Genomic DNA, 13982 nt, shown 5'->3' on the forward strand with positions numbered 1-13982 from the left:
CATTCCTTTAAGGGGAAAGAACATTGAATTGGGTTGTATCTCAGATGCATTATGACCTCATTGGCAAATCATTCACCTTCCTTTTCTCTGATTCTTCTCATTCAAATAATGGTTCTCTATTTGCTTCAGAGGATTATGGTAAGAATCAAGTGAAAAGGACAATCAAGTGTACCATTTTGAAATATTGCTAAGGATTGCTAAGTGGTACAATGGATAGAGCTCAGAGCCTGGAGTCAAGAATACTCAACTTCCTGAGTTCAAATCTGGCCTTAGGTATTTACTAGCTGTGTGACACTAAGCAAGTCATTTAACCCTATTTGCCTCAGTCTTCTCATCTGTAACATTAACTAGAAAGGCATCTTCCTGAGTTCAAATCTAGGCTCAACTGTGTGATCCTGGACAAGTCACTTAATTCTGTTAATCTCAGATTCCTCATCTGTAAAATGAGTTGGAGATAGAAATGGCAAATTACTCCAATATCTTTGCTAAGAAAATCCCAAATGGGGTCACAAAGAGCCAGACATGATTGAAAAATGATTGAACAACAAGAAACATGGTGTAACATATTAAACATATTAGGTTTAATCCTTGAGTGATTGTTTTTCCACTCCAAATTTCAAAAATTAACAACTGTTCCAAAATCACAGAATAGAATAAATCTGATGTAAAGGAATGGGATATTTTACTGTGGGTCTAAATGTCTTAGGACAATTAGGAAAATAGTTCTATAATCTAATTAGTAATAGTAGTACCCAGTTTTATAGTATCTTTTCATATAGGGAAGTATGTTCCTATCAGTATTGGAGGAGGAAACAGGAATTGTTGAGATTTGGTATTAAGAGGGAGTCTATTAAATCCTTTGTAGTGAATTTGGGGTACTCAGAAGAAAGAGTTTAAATAACCCTATATCGAGGGAACAAAAAGAGAGAGAGCTCTTTTAGTACCGAGAATAATATTAAAGTGCATTTTGCCAAGAAAAGAAACCTGGTATTAAAGATTGTTTTCAGAAGAGCTTTGAAGGTCAGGGATTTATGACGGGTGAGGTGAGGAGTCTGAAGAAAGAGCTAAAAGTGTAGTGAGCCAGAGCTCCCCGGCAGTGGCCCCAATGGTACAGAGCAGCCAAAGACAGAAATCACAGCTAGAGGAAGGACTCCTGATTTATTATTTTAAAAGAAGGATGTTTACAAGGTATGTGGGGGGAAACGAACAGAAGATCAGATCCCTGGCCCATCTCTGTGCCAATTTGTAGGATTTTCATTGGCCAGGGTAGGGTGTGCATTTCCTCAGGTAGAAGCCCATAAAGTTCATGGGCCGCCAGGCTTTTATAGAAGGAAGCATGTGTTGACTTCTTTCATTTATGGAGTCTGGATCAATGCATAAAGATATTAGTTACAGTTTCTCTTCCTTTCAGAGCCATTCAAAGGAAGATTAGCAGCACATTTATTCTATGGTTTCCATTGGTGGGCAATCAATTAGCAGAATCATGATTCAATATGCAAAGATTAGTGACTCTGAAAAACTGCAAAGTACATTGATAAGCAGCATTCATTAGGGGAAGGAGCACCGGACTTGGAATTAGAAGCTGATTCAAGTCTTGATTCTGATGTTATCAGTGTCCTTAAACAAGCCACTTAAAATCTGACTCTTCAGTTTCTTCTTTTAGGAAAGACTCTAGTGTTTCTCTAGAATGTTGTGAGGAAAATATTTTATAATAGACAAAGTGATCTATTAATGAGAATTATTATCATGGCACAAATGTCATTCCAGTAGAAATTACTTTCTTTCATTTTTGCCATGCTCACTCCTTCATTCTTCTTGTGGCTGTGCTCCTGACTCTCTGGTTGATATTCCTCCCTATCCCTCAGTAGCCTTCTCACCTTGGAAGATGTCTCCATCCTACGGCCTTCTCTCCCTGGAAGATCCATCTGCCCCTGTGGCCCTCTCCTCTTATTGGCGAATTCCTCCAAGAACCTCCATTTTGAGGAAGTGCCCAGGTCCCTGATGCTCACTCCTTCATTCTTCTCTCAGCTCCACTACTGATTTTCTGGACTTCTCCATCATGCCCTCCCCATGTTGTACTTTTCGGCTCCCTTGTATGTATTATCTTCCCCCATTAGAATGTAAGCTCCCTGAGGGCAAGGTCTGTCTTACTGTCTGAATTTTTGCTTGTATTTGTATCCCCTGTGCTTAGCACAGTGTCTGGTATAAAATAAGTACTTAATAAATGCTTATTGACTTGACTTGTGTTTGTATTTCTAGTATTGGCATAATGTTTGACACATACTGTAGTAGGTGATTAACACAGGTTTGTTGAATTAAATTTTACTCACAGGGAAAAGTTGAGGGACTAGGATTTCTCAATACATTCCACTTACTGTACAAAGAGTGCTAAGGACCACTCGGTAAATGTTAGTTGGTGGAATTGACTTTCAAAAAATTTCAAAAACATCTAAACAGCAAGAAAAAAAATCATATTAGAGTTTTAGAATAGACAACCAAAAATTCTACACTAGGCTTTTAAGAGGTAGAAAATGGTGTGTGTGTGTGTGTGTGTGTGTGTATGCTACTTCTTTTTTTCTAATATGCCAGTTACCAACAATGTGCCACAGAGAAACTTTCCCTTGTTGGCAATTAAATTTAATTATTTTTTCCATTAATAGTATTTTACTTTTTCCAATTATATGTAAAGATAATTTTCAACATTCATTTTTGTAAGATTTTGAATTCCAAATTTTATCCCTGTCCCTTCCCCAAGACAGCAAGCAATCCAAAACAGGCTATACATGTGTAATACATTAAACATATTTCTATATTAGCTATGTTGTAAAAGAAGAATCAGAACAAGAGGGAAAAACAACAAGAAAGAAAAAACAAAAAGCAAATTTTTAAAAACTAGATATAATATTCTTCAATCTACATTCAATCTCCATAGTTTTCTCTTTGGATGTGGATGGCATTTTCCATTACAATTCTTTTGGAATTGTCTTGGATCACTATATTATAATCTATCATAGTTGATCATCATACAATGTTGTTGCCACTATGAACAATGTACTTCTGGTTTCATTCATGTTACTCAGCATCAGTTCATATAAGTCTTCACAGACAACCTTTCAAGAATGTTCTCTCATTTAGTGGAAGTCATTTATGAAAACAAGATAAAAATTACCTCCATTAGAGTAATCCATATTAAGACTAAAGATATGATTTGAATATATATATATTTAAGTAAATCCTTCAGATCAGATATCTAAGGGTAGAATGGCTAAATTTTGTTTTCTGTTTTGATTAGTATTTAATGGAGGAAAATGGTTCTTGATCATTAAATTAATTTCTCAAAGACAAAGTTGTAAAATTGATTCTTATAGATTCACAACTTGAAAAAAGTATTTCATTGAACTAGGAATAAATATATCTCATCTTTATTTCTGAGTTTTGAATTTTTGTTCACTCCTATAATAGTTGCAGTAACTGTGGTATGAAAACTCCCTGAAATAATGAAATTCATCATTTCTAGTCTTAGGAATTACCTGAAGTAGTAAGAAGTTAAGTGACTTAATTGCTCTTCCAAAAATCAGTGCTGCACTGGAAAGACTTGAAACTGTCTTCTTGCCGCAGGCCCAACCTTTTGTCCATTATACTTGACTGCATTGAGTATAGCAAATTGTATAGTATGACTAATTGTTTTAGCGTGAGCCTGGAAGGCTTACTAATGCGCTACATGAAAGAGGATGCCAAAAAATGTCTTCTTGATTGGAACCCACTTTTGCTCTTGTGGCTGAACTTTTTTTAATCAAACTATAAATTAAAATCCTTAACTCCTCAAGAGTTAAAGGTCTGTCTTCAAATGGAAGAACGATTGAAGGGTTAATAGCCACCGGTTTATGCTGACGAATTACCATGTTGGCAAATGATAATACCTTAATGGACGCAGAGCCCCAAACCCCAAATCTAAGAAAGTAGCAGAAGCCAGTAAATGAGCCAGATTGAACAGGATAAGAGACAGCCCCAATCAAATGTGAAAGACCACAAGAAGAACAGGATGGAAGCCAGAAAAATGGAAACCAGAAACCAACCATATATACAAGATCATAGTGGGATAAGTTGTCATATGACAAGGAATGCACTATGTGACAGGAGCCAAGGGTAGGCTGGCCCTTTTGTTTTGTTTTGTTTTGTCCAGACCAGTGGTTTATGCATATAGTGAGCTCCCTAACTAGGAAATTCCCTCTACCATTGCAGACTGCAACTTGGAGTCTGACTATTTCTTAGCAGTGTGGAAAAGCAAAGTGATTTTTGCAGAATGTAAAAGCCTTAACATGTCAGAGGTGGAATAAGAACACAGTTTATTCTGGTTCCTAAATCAGCTCTCTCTCTACTTTGTCAGTCTTCCTTTTAGTTTGCTAACCATACCTACATCTAAAAGGAGATATCATCTTGATACCTGGAAAAGAAGAGCTTTGTTTATTTGTTTATTTTGGGTGCTCTCCAACCTCTAAAGAGAATGTTGAAGGTTAGTAGTTGGAGGTTTGGCAATCTTCCCTCCTCCCCTTGTCTCTCCCCCAGAGAATTAAAGATAATATGTGCTTTCCAAAATTAGACTAAGAAGATAAGAATCAGATTTTATATTGAAAGGCATTTCACATGGATTTCTGCATCACAGAGTATGGTCATTTTAAAATTATTTTCCTGATTTGCAGCTTGAGAAAATAGGCAGGTATGGCCGCTGGAGTTAACAGTACTTAAGTGTTGCTATTGTGTTTTGAGTAGACTCCTTACTGTAAGATAAAACATCTGAAAATGAAGATCTCTCTCTCCCCCTCTCTCCCTCTCTCCCTCTCTCCCTCCCTCTCTCTCTTCCTCCCTCCTTCTCTCTCTCTCTCTCTCTCTCTCTCTCTCTCTCTCTCTCTCTCTCTCTCTCTCTCTCTCTCTCTCTCTCTCTCTCTCTCTCTCTCTCTCTCTCTCTCTCCTTTTCTTTCCTTTTCCTTTCCTTTTTCTTCCTCCCTCCCTCCCTTCTTCCTTCCTTCCTTCCTCCATCTCTATTTTCCTGCCTCCCTTTCTTCTTTTTCTTCCTTCGGTTTCTCCCCTGACTACAGATGTTGCAGCTAATTGTTTCTGCTAGGTAAAGAGTGGCCCCATTTTTCAGTCTGTCTAGTGATGACTTCTCATTTTCTGCTACAAGCAAATCTAATTTGCAAATGAAGAATTTCACTAAAACAGACTTTGCCTCCAAGGGAATTATAGCCCTACACCTTTGGAAGTGTTTGAATGAACACACAATTGCATTTTAAACAAAAGACTTATGATCTTAATTCACAGTCAAAATAACAATTGCTTGTAAGTGGTACTTATTATTTTAAAAAGTTTCAACATTCCAATAACAAAAATCAAAAAGGGGAGGATTCCTTTAAAAAAAATGTAAAGAGTCTTTATCAAAGATTGCCTGATATTTCTTGTTTGTAATTAGAGGTTTGGTTTTGCTAATTTGTTTTCCTGGTGCTATAGAATTACCTTATTGGTAGACTACACTAATAGTTTTTTCAGATAAATAGGAAGATACTAGAATAAATTGTGAAGATTTCATACTTCAGTTTCCTGATGGGTATGTGACAGCTACCAACATTATTTTATTATTGCTGTTTTTGTGGTTGTTATTATTTTAATAGGAGAGAGAAAGCCCTTTAGAATCCAGTGTATATAATAGTGGAATATAATGGTCTTTTATACATAAAAAAAATTTCTGTATGTAAACAGGAACTTTTTTCAGGAACTAGGAACTGACTTTCACTTTAGTCATACCTCATATATTTGCAGGTTTACAAAGAATGGAAAATCTTGCTTTCAAGTTCTGAAACTAGAGACCTATAGTATTTAAGTGTTTTGTTGATATCTCTACTCTAGATTTATTCTCGTTGCAGAAACTCTTGGAATTCAAATGCTCTACCATCCCTGTTCCAGGGAAACTTAAGTTATAGAAACTGTCAAAATGTTCAATTGGTTGTGGAGAGGAGGTGGCTGTGGAGAGGAGATGGGGGTGGGCTTTGGGATGTGGAGTTATATTAACAACAATAACATCAGTAATACAGCATTCATATAGCACTTTAAAATTTACACAGCAATTTACACTTTATAGATTTTTATTTTCACAAATAACCTTGTGAAATAGGTGCCATAATATCATCATTTGACAATTGAGAGAACTGAGTCTCAAAGAGATAAAAAGACTTGTCCAGGAAAATAGAGCTAGTTAAGTATCTGAGGCAGAGTTGGATTCATATCTTCCAGATTCCAAGTCTAACATTCTATCTATGTTCAGCTTTCTAATTCCAGCTTAGTCTTATCTTTATGGACTTATTTAATTATTTAATTTAAAGTAGATAAAGTAAAGTAAAAATGGTTCTTTATTGTCCAATTGCTTACGCCCACCCCTAACTTTTTTGTTTGTTGTTGTTGTTGAGGCAATTGGGGTTAAGTGACTTGTCCAGGATCACACAGCTAGGAAATACAAAGTGTTAAGTGTCTGAAGCCAGATTTGAAGTCATATCCTCCTGACTTCAGAGCTGATGCTCTATGCATTGTACCAACTAGCCTCTCCCCCCAACTTTTTTTTTTTTTTTTTAAACTGAGCCAAGTGGGATTAAGTGACTTGCCCAGGGTCACACACTCAAATCCTCCTAACTTCAGAGCTGGTGCTCTACCCACTATACTACCCAGCTGCCCCCCATCCTTAACTTTTAAAGCCAGACTCCAATGCCATTTAAAAAAGCTTTCTTAAGAATAGCTTTCTCCTTTGAATTATCCTTTTTTATTCTTGCACTTTTATTTTATATTGTAATTATCTGTGCTTGCTTTTTATCCTCTTACTGAACTATAAATTTCAAGAAGGGAGGAGACAGTCTAATCTAAAATTTGTATCTTCCAGTGCTTAACACAATGATATGAACAAAGGGGGCACATAAGTGTCTGTTGAATGACTGAATAAATTCCAAAGCTTCACGTAATTATTTTTTAAGTTAATCCCTCATTTTGAATCAGTGAAGATTCTGTGAATTCATCAATAGCTTTGACCCCTAAATTGTTAGTATAGAGGCTTTCAGTACATGATGTTTTTAAAAGATTTTCAAAAGGGTTTTAGATTATCTGTGACTTTCCTTTCCAATGCCAATGAGAGGCTATTTTTTAAAGAAAGGTCAAGAGAATACTGCTTGGCTAAATCTGTGAGATAATGAATTATATTTTAAATATGCTTTTGGCTTATAAACATGATTCTGGAATAACTAAAAAGTGATTATTTAATATGTTAATATTATTAATGATCAGACAATTGGGCTAGCCATTCTCCTTACAGAAGGCAGCTAAGTAATGCAGTGGAGTTCAAATGTAGCTTCAGACACTTTACCTAGACGTGTGACCCTGGGCAAATTACTTCTCCCTGTTTACCTCAGTTTTCTCATCTGTAACAGAGCTGGAAAAGAAAATATTAAACCAGTTCAGTATGTTTGGAGAGTCTGAAAAGTATGGAAAATAACAGCAACAACATCCTCAACCTCCTTCCTCTCCACTCCTATGTTTTGTTTTTCATCCACCTTTGCACGGAGATTGTGTGCAAAGCAAAATGCTGTGCATAAGTGGATAGGTTTGGTCCCCAGGGTTGTTAGCATAGCAATCTCCAGAGTATGAAATCCATTTATAAAAGGATCATGAAAGAAAAATCGAAAAGAATGGGAAGAATTGCTTATACAGTGTGGTTTATACAGTTGGTGGCTTTAATTTTTATATCCTTGAAAGGGTTTGCTGAAAAAACATGTAAGTTAAAAATTCTCCGGTGAAGGCTTGGTTTTTAGAATTGCTGCCCCATCAGCAAGGAAACACTGAAACCAGCATGACCACTATCAATTTAAAGCAACCCAGGACCAAATTACTCAGGTAAGTCTGATAGCCATGTCTCCCCAGTGACTATTTATCCAGATGTCCTTCTGGGATGGGACAAGACCAATCTTTAATGGATCTCAGTACTGCCTTGTCAAGACCCTTAGATGCCTCTTTTTTGCTGAGCTGAGTCCCTTTTTTGGCGCTTTTATTCCATTCTATTTGGGCATTCAGGAGTGCATGACACCTGCCTTGTACTGCACCTGTCAGTGAGATCCAGAAACTCTTTCTTTCTCCTGAAACATGACTTGTTACTCCTAAATGAACATGTCAGCTGCCTCTGATCCATGACTCAAAGCCTCAGTTGTAAAATAGGGTTGTTGAAGTAACAATTTTGTGCATCTTAACAACTCAGTGAGAAAGGGGGGATTAAGCTCAGTTGGAAAGGTGAGGCCCCCATAATATCTTGCAAAGAATTCAATTTGAGTCAGAAGGAGCTAGAGAGCTCTGATACGGGCTAACTATGAAACCTGAGAACTAGCCTTACATATCTAAGCTGTAATTTTCTCATTTGTTATGTTACTTTAAAAATATTTGCACTACTTGCCTCCTAAAGTCTTGAGGCTTACAGACCCTCACTTAACTTAAAAAGTTAAGTAACCTTGCCCACAGTCACAGAGTCAGAACTTGAATTAAGCTCTTCTTGACAAAGACTGTCTCTATCCACTATGACACTGTGACTCTCCAAAAACCTGTATAAATCTCTAACTCAAATGCATTAGGAAATATAAATGGGATCAGAGATTTAGATCATATAGATCAACCAGTCCACACTGCTGTTTTACCAGTGGGGATTTTGAGATCCAGAAAAGTTACATGATTTGTCAACAGTCAAATAGTTTCTAGGTGGTAGAGGCAGGATTTGAATTGGAGTCTTCTTGCTCCAAATCTTTCATTCTTTCCATTGTACTGCCTAGCTTCCTCCAAAAGAAGACACTGCTAAGTATTCTATATTCCCAGTTGCTCCCATCTAAGAACTAACTAAACCCAGTGCTGACTTGCAAGAGCAGATGAGATCACAATCAAATGAGTCAGTGTCCTTGGGTTTAACAGATCCTTTACTGTTTGCCCTTCTTTAAGGTATACTACTACCAAGTATATAATCAGTCCTTTTTTTTTAAACTTAATGTGCATTACATCCAGTTATTTTCTACCTATGTGATCTTAGACAAATCACTTAACTTTTCTGGGTCTTAGCTTTCTCATCTGTAGAATTAGGAGGTGGAAGTACATGATCCGGAAGATGCTTTCCAGCTCTAAATCTCTGATTCTAATAGCCTATAAGCACCCAAAAGTCACAAAGAGGTTAATGCCTTCCTCTCTAAATTTTACATTTCTGTATAACCCCTGGAGGATTTCCTTCTCTAGGTTTATAAAACATGATTTATACCATCTGACTCATGATTCAAAGCCTCTGCCTGACTATAAAATAAGCTTCATAAAGTAACAATTAAAAAACCATTTCTGCACATCTCAAGAACTCAATGAACCAGATAATCTCAGTGTGAAAGGTAGGGCAGATTGGGAGCTGTATCCATCCTTTTCAGCCACTAGGGGACTATAAATTAGAAAGTTATTGCCTAACTGTTCTATTGATGGAACCTATAGCTCAAAAGAGAAGGGGGCAGCTTCCAGAAACAAAGTTTACTTTGTCTAAGAACGTGCACCATTGCTTGGCTTGGGGCAAGTGTTTTCTTCTAGTTTATACTCTTCATGAAATGATAATCTAACAATCTGCCACATATTTTCCCCCAGAGCTATTCAAAGAGTAGATATCTTCAGATGAAAAACCCCTGGTATTATTCGGTTCTATGCAAAGTATTTTTTGGGTTTGTTTTTTTTTACCTTGTTACTTATTCTTTGTATGGACCTTTAAAAGATTTTTTAAATTGTTTATAGTAGCCATGCTTTATTATTTTGTTTTCAAGAAATTCTTTACATAGACTAATTCTGTTTTTCATTTACTATATTAATTATTTCTTTAACAGACATTGATTTGATACCAAGGAAAGGACAAATCTATCAGTCTGCCAAGAAAAATTACCTTCCTTCTTTTCTTTACTTCTCTTCTTTTTCCTTCCTCCATAGTTGTTCCTTCTCCCTGCAAACTCACAAATTAGTGTGGTGCTCAAAATCCTCAAGCTCAGATATCTATCAACTTCAGTTTCTTCCAGTAGCCTAAGTTACAGGTTAAATAAATTACCACGCCTAACCAATTACCTTTCTTTTAAAAGATATTTTCACATGTGCATTTTAAAAGTTGTCTTTTATCAGAAAGAGTGAGGTTTCTAAAAAAAAGAAAAAGAAAAAAGTATCTTCTAAAGAGAAAAAATTCTTTTTAAAGAAAAAAAGATCTAATTACAGTGGAGTTCCTATTAGAATTCCCCTAAAATGCTTCAGGTCTTTGTGTACCTATGACCTGAATGGTTAGGCTCCTTGATGAGCTTTTTTATAATCTTTTCATTCTTTTAAAATAGGAGTTCTTAGCCTGGCATCAGTGAATTTTAAATATATATATATTCTGATAATAGAATATTGAATGAAAACTTCAGATAATATCATCTGACTGGGGAAGAAGGAAAAGGAGGTTTTACCAGTGGTTTGTGCTCACCATGCTTCACTCAGAAATACTGAATATGACAAACTGGATAACTTAAAACTTTTAAAATCCTCATCTTTTGGGTTTTTATTCTTTTGGACAAAATGTAAGTCCATCAGATTGTCATGCTTTAAGTAAATGGGAAAAGTTAATTGAGTAGAGTCTTGTAGAAGACACATGCAATATTCTTTTTTTATTCATTTAAACTTTTTCTTAACAACATGGATTTATTTTTCTTTTATTCATTATTTTCTGACATTATGGTAATATTCTTTATGGATCAGGATTCTGAAGGAAAGTATCTTATTTATATTGGAAGAAGTCAACCATGCAAGTTTTTTTTATTTAGCTGAAAAGAACAAAAAAGATAGAACACAGGGTATAATGACACTGTAGCGTAGTACTTGAAATCAGTGGACAATGGCCTTAAATAGAACTGAAAGGTCAAAATCAAACTATAACAAACCAAACATTTTCTCTTCATGTGTGGGAATGGCAACAACTCATAAGTTAGATAAGAATTTGGTATTTGCTCATATCACTGGGATCAACCATCCCTGAATCCCTATAGGAAAGGTTGCATAAAGTTAAGCAGTACAGGTGACTATACATTTATTGTTCATATGGCAATCTTCATTGATGATTTATCTTAATATTCATCCAGACTACAATACATTGGTGTTGCTCTGAGTTCTCTGGAAAATTATTTTTTCTTTCCTTTTCTTCCTTCCTCCTCTTCTTTTCTTCCCTCCTTCCTTCCCTCCTCTCTCTGTCTCTCATAAATGTGCAGAACAATTTTAGTTTTATTTATTTTTATCCTACTTTATTTAAATGTGCAACTATTGTGTCTACTTTTGGAATGATATTGGGCAATTGTCTGGTTAGTGCACAAATGGAGACTATGACATCATCAGTTTTAAAAGACAGTTCTGAATAATTCAACCTGAAATAAACTGGGCTCAGCCAAAATGGACTTTACCCCCAAATTTATTCTCTAGTCATTGTGACTTCTGAGTAAACATATTCCCTTTTGGGGAGAATGTTTTCCTCCCATTGACACTTTTAGAGAGTGGTCAGAGATGAGAAAGAGTAGTATGGCTTTTATAAGCCAGTCCCCTTGTCCCAGAATGTTCAGCTGCCAATTTGCTGCTTCAGCACTGGAGCTGGAGAACATTTCATGGAAGCACCTCAGCTTATGGGTCGAAGGAAGGGGGCTTCTTTGTGAGCTGGGCCCCAGAGTGCACTGGGCTCCCAAGATTAACACAAGCCCTTGAATTGCACTCTCCAAAATGGCAATGTAGCAATGCTAATAGGCGCCCATTTTGATGGCAATTTGGCAGGGAGTCAAAATTTGGCCCTAAAGCAGAGGTGGTACAATTAGACAGCTGAGATGCGTTCTCTGAACACACACTTTTAATTGATTTCAGCTTGTTCAGTTCACAAAGATAGAGCTCTGACACATAGAAGCTTTCTTAGAGGGGCTTATTTTTACTTTTCCTTTATTCAGCAGCGTAATTCAACAGCAGCAGAAGCAACAATAATAAAGAGTTCTAAAGAAAGGGTGTTTGGCATGGTTTGGATACAAAAAGTATTATTAAGAACTAATGAGTGAGATAGTTAGATGTTAACCGGAAAAGCATTAATGAGCAGAATAGGGTTCTGGCATAAACATCTGTTTCTGAACAGATGTTACCTTGTAAATCTGCTGAAGAAATGCCTTTGTAAATGGAGCAATGGACCCTTTTAGGTAATAGGAGGGACAGAAAGATGTTTTGAGGTTTTGAAACACAACTTTTCAGCTGTTTTGAGACTCACAAGAGACTGAGAATTTTAAAGCAATGAATCTTCCAGAGCTTTGGGGGAGGTACAAAGAGGACTGGCTGGTAGTATATGATAGCCCTGAAGCATACTGAGTTTGACCACATAATATAATAACCGGCAAGTTTCTGTCCAGTTCATGGTATAAATCTAGGATACTCATTAACTTTGAATTTCATGCCCATTGACTTTGAAGCTTGTTGCCCTAGGCAAAGTCCCATCATGAGCAAAGTTTGTTTTCAGTGTTCTGGTATCTGGCTGGGCTTCTGTTCCCAACTTACCTGCATCGAGGTAGTTTAATGAATATGGTACAAGACTTGGAATCACAAAGATGTGAGTTCAAGTCCTACTTTAGACATTAGCTATGTGACTAAGCTAATAGAACGAGTCACAACCTTTCTCAGCCTCAGTTTCCTCATCTGTAAATGAAAATAATCAGCTTTGAAAGGTTGTTGTAAATGCTATCATCTTCTTCTCCTCCTTCTTTTCCTTCTTTTCTTCATCTTCTTTTTCTTCTTCTTTCTACTACTGTGATACTCACCATCATAGTCCCCAACCTTTTAAGCACTTGCCCCTCTCTCTCTCTCTCTCTCTCTCTCTCTCTCTCTCTCTCTCTCTCTCTCTCTCTCTCTCTCTCTCTCTCTCTCTCTCTCTGCCTCTCTCTGTCTCTGTCTCTGTCTCTCTGTCTCTCTCTGGCTCTGGCTCTGGCTCTGGCTCTCTGGCTCTCTCTCTGTCTCTCTCTCTCTCTCTCTCTCTTTCTCTTTTTCTCTCTGCCATTAAAACTTTCCTTTCACAACTACTTTTCTGTAGTGCCCTGAATTCTAAATTTGTTCTAACTCTCCCTCTTTTATTAAAACATTCCCTTCATAACGGTCTCCTTTCATAGCTTTTTAAGGTAAATGAAATAATATTTATAAAGCAATTCACAAACCTTAAAGAGCTATAGAAATACTTATGATGATGATTACAAATGGATTTGTGTTAAAATGTTAATGATTTTGTTAGCCTATGACTCCCAGGTAACATACAAGATATTTTTTTTTTTAATCAGGGAGCCTCCAGTGTTTTTTAAAAGAGTGGTTAGAGGTAGAATTATAAAGCTCTGGGAAAACTCAGACTGTACTTTATGGGATCCCTCAGATTGCAGCATATAGAGAATTGCCTATTCCAGGTATTAATTCAAGCCAACTTGATAATGTGGGCACTTAGAATCATAACGTTAGAAATAAAAGTCTTTTTAAACATCAGCTTTTTGTTTACACATGAAAAAGTAGATGGAAATAAAATGACTGAGCCATACGGGGTTGAACTAAAATCCATGTATCCTGACATCCAATCCTATGTCCAACCTATTCTTCTGTAAGAAATTCCTCTATCATATATCTTATCCTACTAATGAACCATTTCTGATGGTGAATAAATAGTATTCTTTTTTGGCAGAAGAGATTTAAAAAACTTAAAACAAATGCTATCATCTTCTTCTCCTCCTTCTTTTCCTTCTTTTCTTCATCTTCTTTTTCTTCTTCTTTCTACTACTGTGATACTCACCATCATAGTCCCCAACCTTTTAAGCACTTGACCCCCCCCCCCTCTCTCTCTCTCTGCCTCTCTCTGTCTCTCTGTCTCTCTCTGTCTC

At 36.5% G+C, this 13982-nt stretch overlaps 1 long non-coding RNA gene across 2 annotated transcripts in view; it reads left to right on the top strand.

Moving 5' to 3' along the window:
* LOC141558148 (uncharacterized) overlaps positions 1-2240 on the top strand; it is a 145808-nt gene extending 143568 nt beyond the window's left edge. For both annotated transcript variants that reach the window (XR_012486978.1, XR_012486977.1), the window contains one exon: positions 1866-2240. This is a non-coding gene — a long non-coding RNA (uncharacterized LOC141558148). The remainder of the gene's footprint in view (positions 1-1865) is intronic.
* Positions 2241-13982: the final 11742 nt, after the last annotated feature.

This window comes from Sminthopsis crassicaudata, chromosome 2 (assembly GCF_048593235.1).
Source record: "Sminthopsis crassicaudata isolate SCR6 chromosome 2, ASM4859323v1, whole genome shotgun sequence".
In the NCBI taxonomy this organism is placed as follows: Eukaryota; Metazoa; Chordata; class Mammalia; order Dasyuromorphia; family Dasyuridae; genus Sminthopsis; species Sminthopsis crassicaudata.